General features: G+C 33.1%; 1 protein-coding gene across 1 annotated transcript in view; it reads left to right on the plus strand.

Annotated features, from left to right (window-relative positions):
* The first annotated feature begins 279 nt into the window (after positions 1-279).
* LOC102153548 (casein kinase 2 subunit alpha' interacting protein) overlaps positions 280-15,961 on the plus strand; it is a 105,746-nt gene continuing 90,064 nt past the window's right edge. The window contains 2 exon segments of the mRNA XM_038582500.1: positions 280-505; positions 1,434-1,492. The gene's annotated coding sequence lies outside the window, so the exon portion shown is untranslated.

The following is a 15,961-nucleotide window of genomic DNA, read 5'->3' on the forward strand; positions in this document are numbered from 1 at the left end:
TCTTTGTGTTTTTAATTATGGATATTCCCCAAATTATGAGCAGTATATATTTCAAATATTGGTTTTTAAGTGATTTAAAAGCTCTGAATATATTTTTCTCATAACATTGATTATACATGAGGTAGTTTTCCTGACCAGTCTACAAAATCCTATAAGGTAGCTGAATTGCAATACTCATTATCTGAGAAGTCTCTGCGATTCAGATTTTTATTTCTATGGAAAAACGTATTCTATTCTAGTTTCAACTCAAGATTCTGGAACACATCTTCCATTGTGAAGTGGGCTTAAAGGTGGGAGTGGAAACACAGCTGCTTAGTCACACTCTCCACCCTCATCTTCCAGCAGTGAGGGTAGGCCGTCAAGGTTCTCATGGCACCAAAGATTCAAGCAATGGGGTAATGGAGATCCTGGACATTTATTTTCTCACCAGTGAAAATTAATGAAGACCCAGGAGTTACCACAGCAATAGTGATGAGAAGGAAGTTTCAGCAGCTAGAGTGTGTTGGTGAGTTCTTGGTTACATGGCTGTTTGTACCATATCTATAAGGGTGTGTTAAAGTGTTTCTGTGTGTGTCACGCACACACGTGATGCTGTTATTCTGTGTATACTGAAGTCCTATTGCCCTGAAAACCCAACATGTAAAAATGCCAATGAATAAGCTTTTGTTCCCATTTTTTTGTTTTATGATTAAGAGAGAAATGTCCATTAAGTAAACTAAAAGCAGATTTTATTCCCACAGATATTTTAAAGTATATACAAGAAAACTCTATTTCTTATGCATTCTGCACCTATAAGATTGTGCAATGATAATGATATCTGTGTTCAATGATGATGTTCAGGGCAGGGAAAAATCCTGAAGGGAATTCTGAGTCACCGTAGTTAAATTATTTTCAGCATAGATTCAGTACTCTTGTAAATCTTTGAACATTGATAAAGCATATAATTCTTGGGTAATAGAAATATTAACTTTATTAATTATTAATTAATTAATTAAGGTTCTGTCCTTAAGTAGAGAGACACTTTATTTAGACCTGTTGAAGTCATTTTTTTGTAAACTTTTCTTCTTGATCTTCTGGATCATCATTATTACTGTCTCCATTAACTATTTTCTGTCTGTCTTGAAATGTAAAGCTGATAGATTTGGATATACTTTGGACTTTAAGAATTAGAAGTGTATTTGCCTATTTGTGAGGATACAAAATGACTTAGAATTTGCTATTTGGGATATATATATATACATATTTAAATATAAATATTTAAATGTATTTAAATGTATATCTAAATATACATATTTGTATTTAAATAAATATAAATAACATCTCTCAAATGCACTAGAGGAGCACTTGAGTTTAAAAGGTTTAGAGTCATTGTAATTACAATTCACTGAGAGTAGGAATTATAGCTAAGTAATTTTCTCTTCTTGTTTCAGAAGAAATGGGTACACAGATGTACATTCTGAATACTTACAGAATCTTAATTGCCTGCCACGAGGTAGTATTTAGGAGCATGATTAAATGGGTTAAGACATCTGTAGAAAGGAAACCTCTAAGTAAGAGGCGATATACTGGTTAATGTTGCTTCTGAGATTGAATTTAAGATTTATAGCATTCCCCATTTAAAAAAAAAAAGTTGTATGTGGTTTGTGTACACATTGTTAGAAACTGAATTGTTTACAAATGATATATTTTATGCTGATTCATTGGCATTGTTTCTAAAATAGTATTCGCTATTTCAGATCTTTGTTTTCAAGAACTGCATAGACATTCTTAAATACCAAAATCTCTTCTCTATAATCTTGTTCTTCTAAGATATCACTGGTGCTGTGATTAGGAGCTATTTGTTCAATCATGACCCGAGAGGCTTTCATAACCTCTTATAAACCTAAGTGCCAATCACCAGGCTGGATATAATTACATTTTGGTGATTTTTTTTGAGCTTTGAAGGCTAATGGATAGCCTCAAGTATTTAAATAACTGCTTGAACTTTCTTAATTGATACAAACTGTCTGTAGTAATTCCACTTTGTCTAGTATGCCACCTGAACAGCTTTATCCTAGGGTTATATACTTAACTGATAGTGTTCAGTGGTACATGATATTTATATGAGCCTTTGTCCTATTGAACTATACGAGATAATCATTCTAAGTTATATTTCAAAGCTGTGTACCAACTTCAAAAATCAAAACTGTAGAATCAGTGTATGCTAGATCAGCAAATATAATATCTCATATCAAATTTTATTAGTCCTTTGTAAACAGGCTAAAAATTATATATCAAATGATTTTCCTATTTTTTTCACATTGCAAATTTATATGGACACACATTATGTTTTAAAATACAAATGACCATGTTAAACTTATGACTACCATACCAAATGATCTAATACCTAATTATAATAAACAATTATTTGAAGACTTTTAATTTTCATTGAAGGTTTTTATTTATTGTCTACATTAAAAATAAGAAAAATATTGAATATTAAAATATTATTAAAAATAATGTATTTGGAGGAATAATTGGGTTCATAGCTTGTTTTCCTTTAAAAAAATTCACATCTAAAATATATAGTATCAGGATATATATAAATTGTTTCAACAGAAATTGTGGAAGTAAAAAGTATTATAAATAAGAATATATTTTTTTGAAAATTCTCATTAAGAATTACCCTTTGTATCCTGGGTTTGCAGCTAGATATTTCTGAGTCTGTCCTTGTTCTGCAGTGTGACTTCCGTTTGACATTTGGCAAGTTATGACCCTTATGGATAGCTACTTGTTCATCTGCAAGATGGGAAAAAATTATGAAGATTACAATAATTATCTCAAATACTCAACACCTTTTATATTTAATGGATATTCAATATATGCTACCCTATTATTATTGTCATTGTCATAAGAAATGCCTTATTACTACTTTTTAGTGTAATCTTGATTATAATCAGAAATTATGGTCTTTGGCTTAAGATGACCTTGAATTATTTCCAAAAACGAAGTCCCCAAAGTATTAAGATATGATAAGACACAATACCATTAATGTTATCTACAAGAATATTTCAGAAAATCTCTAGGCAATTCATTTTTCTGAAAAGTAATTATTTGAGGTAGGTACCATTTTTGAATGCATACATTTCAGAACAATGGTGATGTTCTATAATTAGTTATATATTGCATATTTTTATTCAGTGTATTATGCCTCTTATAAGCAGGTTATGTAAAATCATGTAAGTCATTAAATAGATATTATTAAATCTAAGTCATCCAACGTAGATCATTCTCAGATTGCTTGCCTGTATACTAGCCAAGCAAGTTTTGGTGTTAGTTTTGTTTAATAGTTTTTATTTGAAAAGATGTGGTATGCGTATGTTTATATGTGTGTGTGTATGTGTGTGGTTTTTTTTTTTTTTTTTTGAGCACTAGCAACTAATACCATAGTAAAAAATCTTTGAAATAAATCTTTGCTACAGTGTGGTATAGATATATGATCTGAGGGTTCTGCATGACTACTAAGAAATCCTTTAGAATTGAGAAGCATATATTCAGAAATTTTTTTAAGAAAGTAATTTTTTTTTATTTAAAAGGAAATAGACTCATTTGCATGTATCATCCCCCATTGTTAGGAAGAAAAAAAGAGTAAGAGTCATGGTTTTAAAAAAAACTGTATATAAATGACTCTGCTACATCCATTAGTTCTTGGATACAGGTCGATTAATTTTGCAAGTTGATAATTTTGGTGTGTATTATTCCCAGTTCCAGGAGTTGATGGGTATAGTGTAGCCATTTATGGGAAATTTTCTTTTCTACCAGAAGATACTAGTCACATGGGACTATGAACAGTTGAAGTTTAGCTTGTGTGATGGAGAAGCAGAATGATAAATTTTATTTACTCTTAATTATTTATATTTACATTTAACAGCCACATGTGGCTAGGGGAAGCCTTATCGGACAGCACAGTTCCAGATTCATGAGGATTGTTCATCTACGGTTACATATGTGCCGTGACTTGCTGTTGACAATGCCGAGTACACGGTGCCCTGGCGTGGCCTATCCCTACCCCGTCTCCTCATCTTATAGACGTGGCCCATGCAGAAGATTAGAGAGCAGCATAATGGCAGAGATGGGGCTCAGCGCTCCAGATAGTGTGTCCCAGGCTCAGAATTCCCAACAGACCTTAACTTCTGATTTCCTTATGACAAGTGATAAACTTAGTAGGTGGTGATAATGATCTTCAACAACCACAGTAATTAAACTCTACGTCCCATTCTGTGGTATGCTGATAAGAAATGAGAAAAAGGAGACAGAATAAAGGGAACAATTTTATAACTAGACTCTGCTGCTTATCTTTCCAGTGAGCCTGTTGGCAGAAATGGCCATATTCTCAATAAGCATTATCCCTGGGCTTAGCTACAAATCATTAGCTGAGTTCATTATGTGAAAGTCACTAATTTGAGTAACACAATCCTATTTGATAAAGAATGACATTGATGTATAAATCAAAGTAGGCAACTTTTCAGGATATTCTGATGATGAAATATAGACTATTATAATAATGTGAATTCGTGTTACAATGAAGTACGCAGGGTCAGTAATTTGGGAATCAAAGGGCCATTGCACATAAATCACTGAACAAATGCCAAAAGACATCTAGGGACTGAGATAAGATCTCTAGGTCCTCTTTTCAGTTATATTCTACCTGTTTGATATTCTGTTCTAGCAAAAGAATAGGATATAAACAGCTAGTGTCTAAGAAGCAAATAACTGCAATGTGAACTTCAGAGTTACCTTAAATATGATGGAACACGGAAGAAATTGGCACATACCTGTTTTCATTTTCCCGGTCATTATTTCACAATGGATCTCGCAAGTCAATCATTCTTCTCTATTTTTGAAATTTATTTATAAAAGGGAGCATAATAAGAAATTCTGATTCCTGGCAGTTCAATAAGAATAATTTTGCCATTGTTTTGCAGGATTAAATTTTTAAGATTTCATGACTTCTAGTCTCAAGTGCTAAGGACTTTTTGGCAGAATTTTAGTAGATACTAATAATGTTTCTGCTAGAAATTAGAACTAGGCTCAATTTCTGTTGAAAAGATATTCTGGAAATTAACAGTAGTAAACTGTTAACTATCTGTAGGGGCCCATCTTATGTTAAAAAATGGTTTATAATATTCTGGTGATACTTATGAAATAATTCCTGTCACTAATAAAATTTTGTTTGTAGAAAGGGCAAATGATCTGAGCTTGAAGTGTTTATGTATTTTGAAATTGCCATGAAGGCATGTGCTTTTTATTTCCTTGAGACATTGTTTTAAAATCCTCTGTTTAAAAATGTTCTTCCCTGAACTTTAGTAATAATTAGAGGTTCATATAGAATAGCTCACCAAATCTTGGGCAGAAAAGAACAGAAAAAATAGCAAGAGAGATTCTGAGTTTGGAAGAACTGAGCCCAAAACTGAGTTTATAGCTAAATAAATGTCCAATCTGGATATCTACATGGATTTGACATACTAATTTCATTCTTCATATACAATCTCTTTTTTATCTTTGTAGGTAACCTCTGAATATAAAGCTGACTTACACTCATTTAAATTTGCTGTCTCCTAGTCTATTGGAAAAATCCCTGTTTAGAACTACAGGATATAAGGGCAAGCATACACATTACTCCCAATAAATTAATAATGAAGAGAGAGCTATCATTACTACATTGTAAATTATACAGTAAGTCTTAGGTGATTTATTTAGTAGCTTAAACGCCTAGGAAATTTCACTAGTTTGCAGCAATTGGAAATGCATATTAATTGCATGCTCCATTCCACATCTGAAATAAAAGGAGAATGTCAGGAATAGATTAATTCTGGTTTCCTTTTGAATATCATATTTTAATTTCTTTTATGTTTCTTTAATCTTTTTAGCAGTGCTTAAGGATTTGGAAGATGTTGATTAAAGCGTTTCCTCTGATTAATTATATTTTGGCTTTCAACTGTTTTATTTTATTTTAAAATGAAGTGCACACACATTGTCTGGATTATATGAGCATCTGCTCTTCCCAGTCTCTGCAAATATTTATATAAATCTTACTGCCACCCTGTTCCCTCCAAGTTCTCGCTGCTTAGCTAATCCTGATTGCATCTCCTCATTAAGCCATCTTCAGGATATGGAAACATAAATAAAACAGACTAACAGCCTACATTTCAGGGATATTTGTGTGCATGGCTTACCATTTAACTCATGTTATTAAATTCTCAGAATTCATTCTGAAATGATAGCATTTCCTTTACCTCTGCTTTCTCTATTTATACATCTGATTATTATTAACCCTGGAACTATTTTGGTCATAATGACTAGGACTTTATAAAAAAGATACACTATTTTTAAGTAAGGTCTAAGAGATTTACATTACTGAAAGTTTAGAATTTAGTGGGCAGTTTAAAGGTGATGCATAAATGTTGAGTATCTCCTATTTCCTCCCCTTTATCCTTCATGTTTGTTTCTTCCTTGGTTATTTATCTGTGGGTCAGAGAATACAGGACAGGACAGTACCGCTCTACAGAGATGGAATGCTGGGACTTAACTATAAAGATTGTCCTTCACCTGGGTTTCCTTAACTAATTATGGGTTTCATTTAGGGACAGTACTTTAATCTGGGGTCTCAGCTTTATTTCATGCTTTGATACACATTGAGAGACATCTATTTGACTTCACTTTACAAATTGTCCTTTGACCATGTAGTTTCTGTAGACAGAATGATTTTTTTTGATAGTAAATTTCTAAGACTGAGAATTTCTGCTCTTGCAGCTTTATGTAATTATGTTCAAAGGGGTTTGAATTAAAATGGAACAGATGTGTCCATCTTTAATTATGGTGTAACAAATTGTGTTACTCTTAGACTTTATTAAGTGAAACGCTCATCTTTATGTAATAATGGGTCAGACAGTTTCAAAATGATATCGGTGAACACAGTGTATTGCCTATTTCACTGAGACTTCAAAAGGAAAGTTAAAACTCAGAAGCTCTGCATATAGAACCAGAAGAAACTATGGAAAAAAGGCATAATTTGTTATTTCAAGTTAAATGAAAACAATTGTTAGGAACATGAATTTTAATGTCATCTAAATAAGAAAAGGTAACATTTGACATGACAGATATAGATCTAAAGGGTAATGGGAATATTTGACTCTGTATTGGAAAATGTAATTTTTAGGTTTCCTGAAAACCCTTCTCTGTTCTTTGGTGTAGATATTCTTTTATAAATTAGTATCCAGGAATTTTGTGTTTTTTTCGGCCACTTCTAAGTACAATAAAGTCCTTTTCAGAACTAGCTGGAGCTACTTAGAGAACCAAAAATTAGCAAGAAGAACATGGGTAGGCACAAACCCTGTGATGTGTATCCCATCTCAATGTTTCCATTTCTGTCATTAGTACCACAATCGTTTTATACTTCGGGAAAGTTTCAACTCCTTATACTTTTTCCATTCCCCTAGCCCAATCTGTCACGTTATTAATTTAAGTTTTGATTCTTTTTTCTATATATACACTATCTGCTCTATTATCACCACCACTGGAATCCAGGCTCCATTACCTCATACCCAAATTATTGCAATGGTTTTCTAATACATTTTCTTGACCTTTTTCTCTCCTTTTCATTCTCTTCTTTAGTTAATTGCTAATCTAATATAAAATAATCATGCTATTGTGACACATTATTTCTTAAAATATTTGGTAGATATAAGTTGTCTATTATACAAAGCCATACTTCTAGGTCTGGTCTTCAGGATCACCCATAATCTCTAAGCACCTTCTTCTTACTACTCTTCAATAAAGCTAGTGTTATGATCTTACTTTCATAATGTCTTTCAGTAATTAAACCCAGTCTCCACCAGGAAGGAGGTTGTTCATTTCATGCCAAAATACATACCTTTATCACCACCAACATGCTCTTCAGCCTGGGATGCTCTGGTGGCTTTCTCACTAAACACTTTCTGTTTCTTGAAAGGCCGGATGCATCATGATTTTTTTTGTTGTTGTTGTTGTTTTCTTATTTCTTCCTGTCTCTGAGTTGTCAGTTCAGTTTTGATTCATACCCTATTTTCTGAACTAGTTTTGAGTTTTCATAAAGATTTTAATCTTGTGAAATAAAGATCAAATTCACAGAGTGACTCAATGAAAAGTCTACATTGGTTGATTAATTGATATACCTTCTTTGAGGGATTCATTGCTAAGGCTGTTTATTGGGATGGACAGGGGACAAAAACAGGATATGAGTAAAAGAAAAATTTTGAGAAATGATTATTTTATTTTATTGCAATGCCTATAAAATTGTTTGTCTTAAGGAAGCAAATACACCAAATTCAAAGATGAAAAAAAAATGAGTAAATTTCACAGAGCTGCATAGTAAACACCAGATGTTGAAAGAGGATCTTACCAGACTAGCCATCTTCGTCTTTCATTTCTTAGAGACAAATTACAACAAAGAGCCAAGATAAATACTAGGAAACCATAGCATAGAGGACATTAAGTCAGAATGCAGAGCTATCGATTTGAAAATAGAAGACGTACCCCAAGAGCCATCGTCAGTGTGTCCCTTCTCTATCCACGGCAGCCTCTGCACATCCTTCTGCTGCCATGAGGATCTTCTGGTCCTTTACTTTCCCCTCCCTCCCTAAATAGATACGCACACTCACGTTTCCAGGATCCAAGTTAGGAAACAAAGCCTGATATTTTGAGTCAGTCAGGGCATTAGGATAGCTGATGCAGTTTGATACTTTCATCTGTAAATCCTCGATACAAAATTCTGGATTTTCATTTAAGAGCTAAAAACACCTTTAACTCTGATGAATCAAAAATAAGAGCTACAACTGAGTTACTTATCAAATATTAGAAAACAAATGTTGATCATTGGGTTCTTTTGGTTCACTAAACATATACTTATGACTTAAGCATATACAATACAGGGTTTTTCTTATCCTTTAATAACCAATTTGATGCAACAAAAATATCACTTATATTAAAAAATATGGAGTAGATTAAAAATAACATACAAAAGTGAGATGCTACAAATGAATAACATGACATCAAACAATGAAGGGCAAAGTGGACATGGCTTCAAAGATATTGATTTTTTTGTTTTTTATTTTTCTAATATCAATATTATTACAATGATTATTATAGAAAATTTGGATGGAAAAAAACACAAAATCAGAAACTTATCCTTACTCTTACTCTGCCAACAAGTGATAACCTCACTCAATATTGAAGTAATCTTGCCATATGGTAGCTTTGTATAGGTGGACATGTTTTTATTACAAAATGATACCACATTTATGCTGCTTAAGAAGATTTGTTACTTAACAATATATAGTCACTTTTCATGTCAGAATAATATCATACTAGAGCTTCCTTGCCCTAGTAACATTGAATGTAAGGTAGTTCCTATTTACCCAATAGAAGGCCAATTTGTTTAGTTAGTTTAAAATCACATATTTTAGCAAACACTAAGTTCATTTTAAAATGCCTATTTTAAAAAATCTTATATTTCATGAAATATCATTAATTTTTCATCATTGAAGATATTCTTTTGAGTCACCAGCTTTTCAGAGTTCATCATCTATACTTTTTATCTGTCTATGATGCTGTTACTGGAAATTTTATCCCATGATATAAGTATTCATTTACATAACATTAAGACTTACAGTATTTTTGTTAACCTCTACAATGTAATCATTTATCATATTGCTTTTAAAAGTGATCTTGTTTACCACAATGTCAACACTGGAATTGTGTGGTCAGTCCCTGGGAATAACTATTAAATATGTTAATTTTCTATAACCCATTTCTTTGTTTCAGTCACATTAACTCCCTGACTATAGCTGTCTCTCTCTGTCTATCCATCTGTCCATCTGTCATCATTTATTTAGATTTATACACACACAAAACTAACATCGATGAAGGCAGTTTTGGGTTGATGTCTTCTCCCAATTCCTACAATGCTGTTCAGGACAAAGAAATTAAGAAAGCATTGTTTGGGAATATTGATTTTAAGCTAACTCATTTTTGGGGGGGGAAAGAGGGAGAGGGAGAGAGAGAGAGTCTTAAACAGGCTCCATGCTGAGCACCGAGCCCCCTCACTAGGCTTGATCCCACAACCTCAAGATAACCTGAGATGAACCAGAAGTTGGACACTTAACCCACTCAGCCACCCAGGTGCCTCTCTCTCTCTCTCTCTCTCTCTCTCTCTCTCTCCCTCTCTCCCTCTCTCTCTCTTTTTTGAGGGATCATTTTGGAAAAAAGAAATTTACCTTATATTTAAGCATGTAGGTTGTAGGAAAGGGGGTGGTAGAGGAATATAGGAGATATATGTTTGAGGGCTTTTTTTAGTATAACATTTGATAAAACTTTTATACTCTACAAGTAGGCAATCAGAACTTTTTTAAAAAGAATATTGAATCTGAAGTTGATTTTATAGATTATTTGACATAATCCTTTTATTTTGTAAATAAAGAAATAGTAGAACTAAGAGGATAAGTGATATTCCCAAGTTCCATAGACATTTACAGGGAGCCTTTAAATTAGGTAGGTCTCAAGATAGATAGTTTATTGCTCTTTACTCAATACCATATTGAAACTTTTGCATAAAACTCAGTAAAAGGTAGCTCCTCTTATTATTAATTGTTACTAGTATCATTTTCTAAATCTGTATTTTGTATAGAATGGGTGATATTGGACCAACAATGCTGGGTGATGGCGGTATAAAAGTAGAATGGGTGAGTGTAGATTATAATTCAAGAAGTTTGGCTGTAAATAATAGGGGGAAAATGGGCATACAGAGTGAAGAAAGGTGTTTGTTTGTTTGTTTCCTCCCAATAGGAGAGATTTGAGCAAATGTTTGCTGTGGAGTATCCCTCTTAAACCCAGGCAAAGGGAACTCCAGTCCCGGGTCTTCACTTGAAAGAGACCTCCTCTGGCCTATTGGCCACATGTGTACCCACACATGTACCCAGGGCAAGGAGTCTGCAGTCCAAAGGACACAACCTACTAGGAGAGTTCTGGGCCAAATGTTTTTGATTATGTTTCTAGGAACTACATAGACCTCTTCCCTGATTTGTCCTCCTGAGATCAGGATGGGCTGCTAGGTCTGGGAGTAGGGGGTGACTATGAAGTAGCTGCTGTGAAGTAAACAGGTGAGGGGATGGGAAATCCAAGGAGTTCCGGAATTCTAAATTCAAAGTTGTCAAAATAAGATAATAAAATATATTCTAATGGTTTGTTATCTGGATCAATTTCTATTTTAACAGCTTTGAGGTATAGTTAACACAAAATAATCTGCATATATTCAAATTGTGCACTGTGATGTTTTGACATAGTTATATACCCATGAAACATTGCCACAGTCCAGATAGCGAACTATCCATTATCTCCCTGTGCCCCTCCTAATATCACCCTCCAGGCCTCCCTGACTACCATGCTCCTGGGTGAGTACTTGCATGCTTCTTGTCACACTGGATTAGTTTGCATTTTTCTAGGGTTTTTATACCACACATTCCTTTTTGTTTGTTTGCTTTTGGTCTAGCTGCTTTTAGTCAGCATAGTTATTTTAAGATTTATTCATGTTGTTGCTTATCTTTTTTAATTGCTAAGTAGTATTTTATTATATAGATATACTATAATTTGTTTAGCTCTTAACTTGTAGATGGGCACTTATTTCCAGTTTTTGCCTGCAAAAAAAAAAAAAAAAAGGCTGCTATGAACATTCTGATACAAGTTTTTTGTGGATCTAGACTTTCTTTTTCTTAGGTAAATACTATCAAGGAAAGGGTTGGATCATATGATGATATATGTTTAACTTTTTAAGAAACCATAAACCGTTCTTCTAAGGTGAAAATTTGATACTCTGACCAGCAAAACATGAGAACTCCAATTTCTCCACGTACTCAACTCATTAATTTTAGGCAGTGTAATAGGTGTGTAGCAGCATCATACTCTAGTTTTAATTTGCATTTCCCTAATGTCTAATAATGTGGGCATTTTTTTTCATGCACTAATTTGCTATACACTTATCTTCTTTGATGGTGCCTATTCAAAATTTTTGTTTATCATTTAATTGAGTTGTTGGTTTTCTTACTGAGTTTTCAGAGTTCTTTTATATATTGTGGCTGAAGGTCTTTTATTAGACAAATGCTGTGCAAATATTTTCACCCAGTCTGTTGGCATGCCTTTTCATCTTCTTAATAGTCATTAGAAGAGCAGAAAGTTTTCTTTTTTTTTAATTTCAGAAATGGTGCCTTTTTTTTTTCTGAGAAATGGTGCTTTTAGTGTCCTATTTATGAAATATTGGTCTAACCCAAGGTCACAAATAGGTTATCTCCTAGGAATATCATAGTTTCAGGCTTTACATTTAGGTTTACAACCCATTTTAAGGTTTTTGTCTTTTTTTTTTTTTTAATATATGATACAAGGAAAGGATCACATTGTTGGTCCCATTTGTTGAAAAAGACAGTCCTTTTCAATCGAATTGCTATTACACTTTTCTAAAAAGAAAAAAAAAAACCTAGTTTAAAAAAATATTTATAGAGATCTATTGTTTCCTTATTCTGTGTGGCTGTCTTGAAGCCAGTGCCACACTCTTGAATACTATAGCTTTGTGTTTGAGATCAGGGAGTGTTGGCTTTCCAAATTTATTTTTGCATTTCAAAATTGTTTTGGAGATTCTAGGTCCTTTATATTTCTATATAAATTTTAGAATTGACTTCAGTTTCTGCTTAAATGCTTGATGGAATTTTGTTTGTGATTGCATTGAAATCTATGGATAAGCTTGGGGAGAATTTTTTTTATATTTGTTTATTTATTTATTTATTTATTTATTTATTTATTTACTTATTTATTTATTATTTATTCATTCAGAGGGGGGAAAGGGGGTAGGGAGCAGAGACACAGGCAGAGGGAGAAACAGGTTCCATTCAGGGAGCCCGATGCAGGACTCCATCTGGGACTCCAGGATCATGCCCTGAACCAAAGGCAGGCGCTAAACCACTGAGCTACCCAGGGATCCACTTGGGGAGAATTGATATCATAATAATATTGAGGCTCCTGATTCATGAACAAATTTTCTGTCTCCATTTCTTTAGATCTTTTAATAATTGACTCAGCACCATTTTGCTTTTTCATTGTACATGTCATATCTTTTGTTGGATTTTATCAATTCCACTTGATAAAATTATGAATAGTTTTTTTTAAAATTAGTTTTCCATTGTTCATTACTAGCATTTAGGAATAAAATTGATTTTTATATATTGATCTTGTATCTGGCAGTTGGTAAGTAATTTATCATGATTAGCTGCTTTTTGGCAAATTCCAGCAGACTCTTCCAGAGTAATATTAACTGCAAATAGACAGGTTTATTTCTTTCTTTATGTAAAAATGCCTTTCTCAGGTGAATAATTACAGTAGTTACAAACCCCAGCACAATACTGAATAGATGTGGTAAGAGTGGACATGCTTGCTTTATTACTGAGCTTAAAAAAGAAAGTAGTTTTTATGCAGAATTTATGTTATCTGTATTTTTTTAAAAATCAGGAATGAATATTAGATTTTATCAAAAGTTTTTACCACTACTACTGAGATCATAATTTAAAAAAAATTGGCAATATGCTGAGTTACATCGATTTGCAAATGTTACAACAACCTGCCTTTTGACAATTAATTCCTATTTGGTCATGATACATTAATATTTCTAAAATATACTCTAATTTTTAAAACTTTGTTCACAATTCTTGCACCTATGTTCATAAGGAATATTGGTCTTTATTATTCCTTTTACTTACTTTGGTCTTTATTTGCTTTTCTTTTTCTAGTTTCTTAAGTTGGAAATTAAAGTCATTGATTTGACTTCTAATATAAGCATTCAGTGCTACAAATTTACCTGTTAATACTGCCTTCTGATTTTTTTTAAAAAACTTTACTTAGCTTAAATATTTTCTAATTTTTCTTTAACTTTTTTATTTGATCCATGAGTTATATAGAAGTGTATTACTACTTTTAAATATTTGATGATTTCCAGAGATTGTTCTTTATTTATTTCTAATTTTTTAAAAGATTTTATTTATTTATTCATGAGAATACACAGAGAGGAGAGAGAGAGAGGCAGAGACAGAGGCAGAGGGAGAAGCAGGCTCCTTGCAGGGAGCCTGATGTGGGTCTCGATTCTGGGTCTCCAGGATTACGCCCCTGGCTGTAGGTGGCCGCTAAACCTCTGAGCCACCCGGGCTGCCCTTGATTTCTAATTTAATTCAATTGTACTCATAGAATATTTTTATGGCTTGAATGCTTTTGAATTTATTGAGACTTGTTTTATGACCCTAACTATGGTCTTTCTTCACAAATAGTCTTCTGCTCTTGAAAGAATGTGTATTTTGATGTTGAATGGAGTGTTCCTATCTTTTAAGTTTATACATTATGTTACCTGAAGTTGTTCCACAGTAAATTTATTTTTATTTTCAATGTTATTTTTTCCTGTGTTTCATTTTTAATAGTTCTGTTGTGTTCTCAATTTTACCAGCCTTTTATTTTACATTGCCTAATCTGCGTTTAATTCTTTTCCGTATATTTTTATATTAGTCATTTTGGTATATATCTCTAGAAATTAGAACTAGGTCTTTTTCATATCTTTCATGTTTCTACCTAATTTTGTAATGTATTGAACACAGTTGTTAAAACCATTTTATTGTCCTTCTCTACTAACTCTAACACATCTTTGTTAGTTCTGGGTCAGTTTCATTTTATTGATTCTCCTCCTCATTTTGGGTCATATCTCCTTGCTTATTTGAAAGCTTAGTAATCTTTGACATACATTGTGAATTTTACCTGTTTGAATCCTGGATATTTTTTGTATTTCTATAAATATTCTTGGACTTTGTTCCAGAATGAAGTTACTTTGAAACAGTTTGATCCTGTCTGGTTTTCCTTTTTATACTTATTTGCTGAGACTGAGTTAGGGTTAATTTTTTCATTACCATTGAAGCAAGACCTTCCTGAGTGGTCCACCTCATTACCTGTAAATATTGGGATTTCTTAGTCTGGCTGATATGAAAAGGCCTCTTTCTGACCCTGTGCTAGTTCCAGGCATTGTCCCTAATGTTTTTTCTCTCTAGTTTTGGGTAATTTCCTCATGGGCATGCATTGATAATTTCTCTGTTGAATACCTGAGAAGACCCTCTGCAGATATCCAGGGCTCTGTCTCTGTGAAATTCTTTACTCTCTAAGAGTCTGTCCAGTGAACTTCAGCATTCCTTCCTATTCTTCCTGTCTTATTCTTTCTGTCCCCTCAATTCAAGAGGTCAACTGGGGCCTTCCTGGCCTCTCCCTCCCCATATCTTGGCCTGACCTCCCTCACAATAGTACATTAAAAATTGTAGAGCTCACCTCATTTGTTCCCCATCTCTTAGTGATTACTGTCAGTTGTTGACTGGTGTCCAAAGTCTTAAAAAAGTGTTCTATGTATTTGAAAATTGTTTTATATGTTTTGTCTGTTTGTTGTAGTTGTTGTTAAAACAGAAGATTGTTCTAGTGGGATAGTAAATCTAGTTGCTGTTACTCCATCATGGGTAGAATCAGAAGGCTCTGTTAGCTTGATTCAGAACTTTGAAATACTTAAAAATGTTGTATATGGGCCTCCAATTGTACCAATGCCCTGGACTCAGCAAGTATAATAATGGTGTATCTGGGAAAAAAAATTAAAGTAGATGGGAAAAAGAGGGATAATTGATGTAATAACAAAGTCTCAAAAAGGAAGGAACTATTATTCCTAAATTTTTTATGGAAAATAGATAATATAGGATATTTGAAGAATATAGTTTATAAATATACTGTCAATATTTAGAGATGTTGCTGTTTGTTGACATGTAAAAGGCTTGCTGAACCATAGCAGTAGCACAATCGCTTTTGGAGTCTTGGTTTGGAGCAGAGTAGCTAG

This window comes from Canis lupus, chromosome 33, assembly GCF_011100685.1.
Source record: "Canis lupus familiaris isolate Mischka breed German Shepherd chromosome 33, alternate assembly UU_Cfam_GSD_1.0, whole genome shotgun sequence".
Classification (NCBI taxonomy): Eukaryota; Metazoa; Chordata; class Mammalia; order Carnivora; family Canidae; genus Canis; species Canis lupus.